The 11677-nt window shown below is 33.6% G+C and overlaps 1 pseudogene; it reads left to right on the forward strand.

Moving 5' to 3' along the window:
• The first annotated feature begins 1167 nt into the window (after nt 1-1167).
• On the forward strand, nt 1168-8712 carry LOC140890133 (high mobility group B protein 6-like; annotated as a pseudogene).
• Nucleotides 8713-11677: the final 2965 nt, after the last annotated feature.

An 11677-nucleotide genomic window follows, 5' to 3' on the forward strand; every position in this document is an offset into this window, starting at 1 on the left:
GACCTAACCATGCAAGGCCAAAAACAAGTTATGATCATGAATGCACCAAAACATGCAACAATTCATTCATACTTGCAATAAATTCGAACCATGGCTAATAAATTCTGAAACAAAAATATCATTCATGCATAATAGCTTATATGGTGGCCAAAAGAAAGATTTAAACATGCCTTGAATTTATTTGACGAGAGTTGATGCGTTTACGGGTCTCCGGGACGACGAACGGACCAAAAACCTTCAAAACTAGAGCTTGATCGGCTATGGGGCTTGAAGTTTTCTGCTGAAAGGCGTGGGATGGGGGGTTGAGAGTGATGAGTGTCGGCTGATGGGGTTTGGGAATAGATTAGGGAGTGATTTAGGTTTAAATTATTGGTAGATAATTGAATAATAATAGATATTACTCAATAGAAAGATATTATACCTTAAACAAAATATTTTAAACTCTCAAATAATAATAACAATCTGATAAAATATCTCAAATCTCGAAATATTAATATAGAGGATTTTTAAAAATTAATAAAAGTCCATAAAATGACTTATTTTGGCTAAAAATCAACCCTTAAATAAATATATAACTAAATACTAAAATTTTCTTGACAAAATATCTTAAAATATTATTTTAAGGCTCATAAAACTCATAAAATATTTTTGGCTAAGAATTTTGGCATCTCGTCCGTCCACGTTCCCGTCTACGCGATCGACTCAAAAATATTCTCAAAAATCTAAAAATACAATAACTGCGGGTTAAATGATCTCATAAATTTAAATCATGCATATAATTCACATAATAACACATAAATTTCATTTAACCCAAATATAAATTTTAAATAATTATTTTCCTTAATTATGCATGCAAATTTACAAATTAAAATTTTCGGGTGTTACAATATCCATCCAAGCAATTTGGAAGAGAGCTCTATGCGCCCAACCAAGGAGTGGGATGCCAAGAGAACGAACATCATTGAATCCAACAAAGGCGACACCGCTTCCTATGATCTTGATCAACTCTATGGGACCCTAAAAACCCATGAGTTAGAAGTGTCTACAAGAAAAGAAACAAAGAAGGAGGATGAGAAGATCAAGGTAAATGGGATTGCCTTATCCACCCAAGTCGAAGAAAATGATGATGATGATATGGCACTCTTTGCAAGATAGTTCAAACGATTCATGCGAGGAAACAAATTCAAGAAAGAAAAGAATTCGGATAAGGAAGTAACATGCTACAACTGTCAACAACAAGGCCACTATGCAAATGAGTGTCCCCTTAAGAAGAAGGTTGACAAAGGCAAGAAGAAAGCCCTAATAGCAACTTGGAGCGACAACGATGATGACGAGGAGGAAGCTAACATCTGCCTCATGGCTAGGAGTGATGACATCATCTCCGACGATGATGATGAGGTACCTTCCTACGATGAATTAATACATGCCTATAAACTTATGTTTGACATGACTAAATCAATTAGAAAGAAAAATAGAAATCTCAAAAATGAATTAGAATCTAAGGAACATGAAAACCTAAGATTAAAGGATGACATAGTTCACTTAGAAAAATCATTTGATAAATTCAATTTTAGTAGTAATAAATTGAATAATTTACTAAGCATGCAAAAATGTAGCATTGATAAAGGTGGAATAGGGTATGGTAAGAAATCTATAGAGTTTACTAGCCTTATTGCTAAAGATAAAATGAGATCACCCCTACATGCTCTTACTGTTATAAAATAGGACATGCTAGACATAAATTTAGATCTTTGAAATATCAATATGATAAAAAGATCTATATGAAATGGAGGTCTAAGAGTACTTAACAACTCATCAGTCGGCATTATGAGAACATGATCTAAGGGAGTTCATCATAGACAGGTTTAAACTGCCTTGACTTGCGACTGGTCTTCCTGATGAACGCTGCTCTGTCCAAGGAAATAGGTTTTTAAAGAGGCCATAGCCCTACCTACTACTGGGAGCACTCTTGGAAAGTGTCGATGATGTCGCTATGAGAGACTGAACTCTTAGAAATCCATTTTGTATCTCTCTTTTCTAACACTGTGGACCTAAAGGAACTAAATGGTACCAAAATCAATTTTTGCAGTGAAATAGGAAAAATGTTCTTCCTAGCATATGGTTGCGATCGGGAAGAACAAGAAAGGGAGCGGGAGCGGCCTAACGCGAGAAGAACAAAGGAAATGGGAGAGAAGGGATGTCTGTATCGGCCTTAAGCTTGGAGAAAGGGGAAAAGTTTTGGGCCGATGAAATGGGCTGGGAAAGAGTGGTTGGCCGATGCATATGGCCTGGTAAGAATCATTTTTGGGCCAGGTCAACACATAAGATTAAGCGGGTAGGAAATATAATACATAAAATATAATATGTAGTATTTTATATGGCGCGAATAAAAGTGTTAGACCCCAAATTTTTGCAAATACTCAAGTTTTGAAAATTCAAGAACGAATACTTAAATTTTATTCGCCGGGTTTGAAAATGCTAATTAACTTAAAATATTTGAGCAACTATACCTTAAAGGAATTTAAAGCAACTAGATTCAAGAAATTAAAATCAATACTTAAATATTTTGATGTCAAAGCAATAAATAAACTATTTAAATAATAAACAATGCGATTAAAATAACTTAAACAAATTATACTAACATTTAAATACAGTTTTTAAATAAATACACAAGCGAAAATAAAAACTTTTAAAATGATTTGGACAATTAAAAATGATTTAAATAAATAAGTTTAACAGTTAAAATTATTTAAATAACTATCCAATAAGCTTGAGTAAATTTTAAAATAGGTAAAATAAATATTTAATATCTTTTAAATGAATAAACTAAAAAATTAAAATCATTTAAATAAGCAAAACCTTAAACCTTGAAAATCTTTAAAACAAATAAATTGCACAATATAATCATTTGAATAAATAATAATAAAATATTCTATTAACACGTAGTGTAAATAAAGAATTTAAATTAGATAAACTTAAAAATAATAATCCTAATATTTATTAAATTAATGCATGCGATTTAATAGATTGGATTTTATGCGCCACATATCTGCTTTTATTTTCTTTCCCCGATACTGATTTTCAAGTAATTCATACATGCAATTCACACATGTTTAAACAACTGAATAGATATTAAATCTATTGTTGTATGTCTTTTTCAAAATCCGATGTCCCAGTTATAGAACATCTGGCATACTCAAACGATTATTCACCGCAAAATTCATCTGTTATGATCTGTTGTCTTGTCTCATACCTTAATCTAGCGTTCCCAATCGAATTTTCATTGCCTGATATAATATCAATGTTGCTTTTATCTTTTCAAACCAATCTAGCTTAGCTTGGATTGCAACAATTCTGATTGTTTGAGTATCTGTCTAGAAACTCAAGCACAAAAAGTACAAAATTACAGATCTGTACTCAATCGATCAAGCAATTATCTAATCCCTTCTTTCAATTTCCCAATTACTGATAAATCATGAAATCAACCCATGCATCTTGTTGATACTCTGAATCTAAATTCTATCAGTTAAGAGCGAAAGACTTCAAAATACACTGAATATACACATCAAATGATCAACAATTCTTGAATTTCAAATCAAAAGAACTCGCTCAAGTCAAGGTCAACCAAAATCAAATATTCTGAATGATAAAATCTGTACAGTGAAAACAACTCACTTGCATATCAAAACTTAAAGCGAGTCAATCAAATCAGACTCTAACAAAGAAATAAGATTCAATTCAAATCGACCAAGGCGAATACAAACCTCAGAATCGATATCAAGAAATTTAAGAATCATGATTTCTATTATGTAATAGCTTCAGCAAAATTGAAGAGAAGACTCAACTGTAACTGATTTTTCTTATTCTCCATTGATATGAGTTTATCAATTAATTCCCAATTGACAATAGTCGAATATTATATTTTCGACTTAATTCATTGTCATAAAATTAATAAGATCTTCGTATTAGACACCACTCTCTATAGAACTCCTTTCATTTCGTAGAAAGGTTGAAATATTTCATCTGAATATTTCTGTACATTCTAACAACTGACATATCTGTCAATTCTAGGTTAGTTCTATACTGATCTAGTACATCTACTAGAATTCTTCCGACACTTTTCTACATTAATCTTGATATAACCAGTACCGAATAAAAGGAATCTTATTTTCTGAAACTCATATCATAAATATCTACGCCTTTCTATTGCTGATCCAACTTAATCACTGCACAAGAAACAATCAACTGTTAACTAGTACTCAGTTATTGCATTAATATCTACAATGTATCTTAGCTTAATACCCAAGTTTGACCTCAAATCTGTATTTTATCTTTTCTGTCTAATCTTTCAAAAGCGTTCCATCTACTCAAAGGAAAAATCTCAGCAAATACAATTAATAAAGGCTCAACAGATAAGGATTAATCATAACAAATCATCGATCTATGAATGTATGTTATGCAATCAATATATAAGCAGGTTAACTAGAATTAACTCACTTACCTGCAATATTATTATCTGATACAACTTGAGCCCAATCTTTTGTAATTGCTTATTGCCTATGAGATTATCTGTCATTCGAATTTCCTCTTGACCTGTTTTAGCTAGGGGAGCTAGTCTCATATTCTTCATCTACTGGCCCTTAGGCTAAATCAATCTTTGCTACTATTTTCACTATCTCTTGCTTCATAGCTATACTGCTATGGAATCTGTAGTGGAGGTGATGATCATAGTTTTCTCAATTACAGAGGCGTGAATAAAATTCCACTCTGCCTTATACAACCGATTTGTGGTTTCTCTATTCTATCACTGGCTTCAATCAACTCATTCAAGTTGTTATGCTTCTGTTCTGCAAATTCTGTTTTTCTATCTTCTCTATTACATACAGAAAGAAACAATTTTGTTTACTTACCTGTCAAACCATTTCAGTACCTCTGCTCTTCAGCTATCTCTTATTCACAATTCACCAACTTCTTGCTAAGGCATGGAGTTGATATACAATCAGGCTGGTTCTATGTTCATCTGAATATTATTTACTTGAACAACTGATCCAGCTTTTCAACTCAACCCCTTTCTAGACATAGCATATTCTGTATCTTTCTGAGTTGGTGATTAATAACTCTGGAGTTGTTCATCTAACATCCTCCTCTATGAAATCATCATATCTATCGGTTCAAAAACTTACCACAACACTGCTTTGTTCTGTCTGAGGTACTTGTTCTGTCTGCAAAATCTGTCTTACTCTATAGTAGAAGCAATATATAATGCAGAGATTATAAAATACAATTTAGTATAACATACATATAATCTCATGCTTCTGAATATAACACATGCTTGCTAATTCTTATGTTTTTCAAATACTACATGCTTGCAACGAATTCACTTATTCAGATAAATTCAATAAATCATGCATGTATATCAGCATATAAGCATGTAATTCTTAATCAATAGAGCAAGCAGTGTTCAATCAATAAATCATATTCGCATACAATTTTTCAAATCAAGTAAAGCATAATCATGCAATACTATAAATGCATGCGACTCAATCTACCCCGCTCAACTTCTATCTTAGTTCAAGAATTTTACGCTCTGATACCACCTTTTGTGGGGACCTCGGGTGCTAATCTCAATTTAATATTTTCTCATATTCGGAATTTAAATCTCAAATTTCGTAATTAATAACTTAATATTTTCGGGCCTTACACATTCAGTACGCGCGTTCTTGATTTTTTATTGAAGGAGCCCCGGAGAAGAGAGAATAACCACCCCCCTCTCTCCCGTTTCTATAGATACTTTAGCAAATTGGAGGTTTTGTTGCTTCCTCCAGAATTATTGGCATACGGGGCCGGTGTTCCACAAGATCAAAATGCGCGGTATTTCTTGGGTTTTTGCTTTTGATTTTCACGGAATTAGTTGTGGGTCCGATCGTGGTGGAGAAGAATAGTCTGAGGGTGACGACACCGGAGGACCTGAAGGGTACTTACAACAGTGCGATCGGAAACTTTGACAAGATAAGGTTATTTTAGATAATCAATGATTAATTTATCAATTAATCATTGATCAAATGTCAAGTGTGGAGCAAATACACGACCTAGCCATTTTAATTTGATCATACAAGAGAAGAAGATGGCTGGAGGTGAAGGCACGCATGCAGATTCCAGGAGCTTGACCAGACTCCTGACATGGGCCGTTAATTCTGGAGAAAACACTGTGAAGAGGTACGAACATGTCCATACCTATGATTTGTATATATATTTCTAAAATAATATTTAGGAATTATATCCAACCAATTAATTAGGGATTTGATCGTGCATGGTTTTTTTTTAATCATGAATGATATTCTTTAAATTAGCATACCTGTGTAAGTTACAGACAAAATTAATTAAGACGCAAACACATGCATGAATATTAATCTTGGTTGATTTTTCTAACAATATTTTATTTCCATTTCGATCGACTTTAATTTTTAGACAACCTTAAATTTGTAGAATCTTGAGAGGAAAGAAAAGTATTCATTGGTGGAATCTCCGGAGAAAGTTAAAGGGAGTAAGAGTAGCTGCCGAACTAGCTCCAACTCTAATGGCCTCATATAGGAATTTTCAGCTGTAAACCATGTTTCTCCACTTGGTTAGCGACCACTAAAATTCGATAGTGCGGAAAAAAAAATAAAAACTACTAAAACCCACTACCGGGGTTTAGTGGTCGCGGATCAAGTAGAAAAACATGGTTGGACAGTTGAAAATTTCTATTTATATATATATACATACTTTGACTCAAAAAAATTTGCACAGATGATTTTGAATCAATTCATTATTCGGAATATGAGGATTTGTTAATTGCATTAAATTGGAGATGCTGCAGCATGCAGCAATGGAAGGCCATTCGTCGTGAAGGTGCTGTGACTTTCAAGTTTCAACTCTCGCAATAAGAAAATGGGATGGCTGTTTTGAATTTCATTTGCTGGAAATCTCATGAGTCTTTTGGCCATATATACATGAACATACCAATCTACGTGTAAATGTTTTGATGGACTCGTGTATAAAAAGGGTTGCATTTATAATTGAACTAATTTTTTTTCTAGCTATTTTCCATGGTAAAGATAGAATTTTCTCATAGTTTCCAGTTTCCACCTTCTAGAATGCAAGTGTCGAGGTAACCATACAATGGACTAATTTGGATTTTGAATTTCTTCAATTCTGGAAGCTAACTTTTAATTTAATTTATTTTCTATTTTTTATTTTATTTTTATTTTAACATGGCTTGTGACGGAATTGGATGTTGTGATTCTTTCAGGTAAAGAAAGGTAATCCAGATGCTGATTTCAAAACTATGTCGAATCTCTTAAGGACAAAATGGAAGACGGTGAGTCGGTAACAGCAGAAGAAAAGAGGCCTTATGAAGACACTTACCAAGATGAGAAGGAATTTTACTTGAAAATCGTGGGAAACGAGAAGCGCCAGCATGAGGCGATGAAGCTCTTGGAGGAAGAACAAAAACAGATGGCAGCTATGGAGTTTCTTGAACAATATCTCGAGTTTAAACAGGAAACAGAGGAAGAAAACAAGAAGAAATCAAAGTAAATCTTCAAGATTCTCTTATATTCTTGTTTTTTTTCTTTGTTTTAATATCGTGTTATTTTTCCTGATATATGAGTTTTTTTTTTAGTTTTGACAGGAAGGAGAGGGATCCTCTGAAACCAAAGAAACCATTGTCAGCATATTTCATCTTCGCGAATGATCGTCACGAAGCTTTGTAAAAAGAGAGAAAAAAATGTTTTGGATGTAAGAATGACAAGGAAAAATTGCATTCCCCAGTTTGTAATATCTTAGATTGTTTTATTTTCACAACCCTTGTCTTCTTTTAAGGTTACCAAAATCACTGGGAGGAAGGGAAAAACATGAAGGAGAAACAAAGGGGACCATATGAAGAGGCAAAATTTGTGGATAGACTCCCATTATTCCTAAAAATCAAATTAAATTCTTTCTGGGATTTGGATTTCTGATTATGGTTTTACTTTACAGATGGCATTGAAAACAAAGAACAGTATACGGAAGAAATGGAACTGTACAAGCAGAAGAAAGAAGAAGAATAAAAAAATCTTGGAAAGAAAGAGGACAAACTAATGAAGCTTCAGAAGCAAGAAGCGATGCAACTGCTCAAGAAAGAGAAAACAGAGAATCTGATTCACGTTGTCTATAAATTTCAAACATTTCCTATTGTTAACTTCGGATTTCCAAAGAGTAAACCCAGTTTGTTTGTCGATTATACACAAAAAATCAAAGGCCAAATGTCAGAAAGAAAAGGGTGAAAAAAATGTTGATCCTAACAAACCAAAGAAGCCAGCGTCTTCATTCCTACTCTTCAGGTCAGTTGGACTCATATTCGAGTCTCGGAGGAGATACAAAGGCAAAACCTTGATCATTAAATTTACATTCAATTTTAGGAATGAGGCGATGAAGAGATTGGCCGAAAAACGGCCTTGAATCAACAAGTCCACTCTCGCGCTCTCATCTCAGTCAAATGGAAGGTACTCTAATAATTTATTGGAATTTTTCGTGTCAATTATTGTGTGTGTGTATGAATTTTGAATTTTGGTTGTGTAGGATATGAGTGAGGATGAGAAGAAAGTTTGGAACAATAAAGCTGGAAAAGCCATGGAAGTATACAAGAAAGAAATTGAAGAATACAATCAGTTTGTCCCGAATTCAAAATAAGTAATAAGTTTTGGATAATCGCCCCTAGTTTAGAAAAACTATTAACAATAATCACGATAAAAAATTGTACGTGATTCAAAGAGATCTTCAAAGAACTTGTATTTGACAATCCACAATGAAAAACAACCGACAAACGCCACAAAGTTATTAAACTTTGACAAGTTTGATTTGAACATGTAGCGTAATTGTAGCACGTAAAACTAGCGTCGTAGCGCTATGGCTTCGAAAGGCAAGGGCTGAGGCGCTTGTTCAGAAAATTTTCTTCTCTATATTTCTTCTATTTTTCTTCATTGCTTTGATCTTTTTGCACTTAAATGACATTTAAATATCCTCCAACTTTATCTCTATGCACTCTCATTCCCTCTTGATAATTTATCATCAATGATTGAAGCGCTTCTTTGAACTTCTTGCTACGCCCTCTCGTAATTGGTCCTCGCGGCATCTCTAATGGATCTTTAGCTTCCTTAGAAACTTGATCAACATGTGAACCATCCATGATCGCATCAGTATAGTTCTAATCTTTTGTTTATACAAGATTAAAAAGTTTTTTGTGTTTATTTTACAATACAAAAAAAAACATATGTTCTCTTTGTTGAACGTGAACCAGGTGTATATGACACATGGGGAGAAGCAAGTTTTAAAGTTAATGGATATAGGGGTTTTGTCCACCAGTTTTTCAGATATAGAGATGAGGAAGAAAAATCTTATCACGCATATATGGTGAAACAATATGCGTTGATGATAAGTGCATTTTATGCTCCTATTTTGTATATTATTTGACTTGATTTTTTGTGATATATCAAGAGGTATTGCGTGAAATTGTTTGTTGTTTTTGTTGAGTGTAGGAAAATAAGAAAATTATGATTTTGTATTGATATGGAGCTAGCTAAAAGAACTTGGAAAAGGCGGTAGAAAGAAAGAAGGAATCAAAATAAGAAAAGAAAAAAAAAAGTTGAAGTTCGAAGCTATAACGCGCATGTGCCGAGGAAGAGGCGCGCCCGCGTTGGTCGAAGATTTCTGAAAAATAATGTCGCGTCATTGAAGAGTTCTGATTTTTTTCGGGAAGGAAAGTTTCAGACTTTCGTGGGCTTTTATTTATTGGATTGAAAGCACATATAAAAGAAACTTGGATGCATATAATTGAGAGAGCAGCTGCTTACTCTTGGAAAAAGAATTCACACGCCTACTTTAGAGAATTTGGAGAGAAATATGTGCTCGATTGGAAGAAGACGCTGGAACAAGGAAGAAGATCGCGTCATCCGGACACGGCATCGCGTCTTTGGCATTGTTATTCTATTTCTTATCTTCTAAACTTTTGATTTGATGTTTAGTTTTAAGAACATGATTCGTTTTTGCAATATTTTGATCATGAACTAAATGTTTCTAGTCTAGAGGATGATGTAGCTTGGTAGATACAACTTCTATGACTCTTTGATTTTATGTGATTGAATTCTCTTAATTAAATTGTGTTTTCTAGAATTTATTGTCTTTTCAATTTACTGGCCAAAAATTTATTAGTTATATTTATTCGAAATCGTTGCTCGGGAGAGGGGATTTTGAATAGGATCATTAAAAAAATATACTGTTAATTATTATATAGCTCGGGAGAGTGTATAACTATAACTTCAACTTCATTTCGTTCGATGTGATCACGAATAAAATGATGACGAATGTCAATATGTTTGGTGCGCGAATGTTGAATCGGATTCTTTGTAAGACATATGACGCTAGTGTTGTCACAGAAAATAGGGATTTTTGAAAAAGATACACCATAGTCGAGCAATGGATGCTTCATCCAAAGAATTTGCGCACAACAACTACCGGCAGCCATATATTCGGCTTCGGTCGTTGACAACACAACACAATTTTGTTTCTTTGAAAACCAAGAAACTAAACAGTTTTCTAAAAAGAAACAAGTTCCACTAGTGTTTTTCCTGTCCACCTTATATCCACCAAAGTCGGCATCACAGTAAGCTTTTAAATCAAAGAAAGAATTTTTCAAATACCACAAGCCGAGATTTGAAGTATTTGAAAGATATTTGAAAATGCGTTTTAAAGCGAACAAATGTGATTCCTTTGGACATGATTGAAATCATGCACACAAGCAAACACTAAACATAATGTCTGGTCTACTAGCAGTAGCATATAATAAGGAGCCAATCATACTATGAAAGGAAGATTGATCTACAGATTTACCATTTTCATCCTTGTCGAGTCTGGTTGTTGTGCTCATCGGTGTAGATGATGATTTTGTGTTCTCCATCCCAAACTTCTTCAGAATCTCCTTGATGTATTTGCTTTGGTTCACAAAGAACCCATCCTTGCACTGTTTGATTTGCAATCCGAGGAAATAATTAAGTTTTCCCATCATGCTCATCTCAAAGTGTTCCTGCATAAGCTTGGAGAAATCTTGACAGAGAGTTTAGTTAGTAGAATCAAAAATGATATCATCAACATAAATTTGCACAATCAATAAATCATTTTTGACATTTTTGGTAAATAAAGTAATGTCAATCTTTTCTCTTGAAAACCCATTTGAAAGAAGGAAAGTAGACAATTTTTCATACCAAGCTTTAGGAGCTTGTTTCAAACCATACAAAGGTTTGTTTTGTCTATACACATGATCAGGCAAAGAAGGATCAACAAAGCCATCAGGTTGTTCAATGTAAACCTCCTCTTTTAATTCACCATTCAGGAATGCACTCTTAACATCCATTTGAATAACATGAAATTTATAAAGCAGGCAAAAGCAAGCAACATGCGAATAGATTCAAGTCGGGCAACAGGAGCATATGTCTCATCATAATCAATGTTTTCTTCTTGACTATAACCTTTCGCTACTAGCCTAGATCTATTTTTAGTGATAGTACCATGTTCATCAAGTTTATTCCTAAACACCCATTTAGTACCAATAATAGATCTATTATGCGGCCTAGGAACAAGATACCAAACATCATTGCGCTTG

This window comes from Henckelia pumila, chromosome 3, assembly GCF_033568475.1.
Source record: "Henckelia pumila isolate YLH828 chromosome 3, ASM3356847v2, whole genome shotgun sequence".
NCBI lineage: Eukaryota > Viridiplantae > Streptophyta > Magnoliopsida > Lamiales > Gesneriaceae > Henckelia > Henckelia pumila.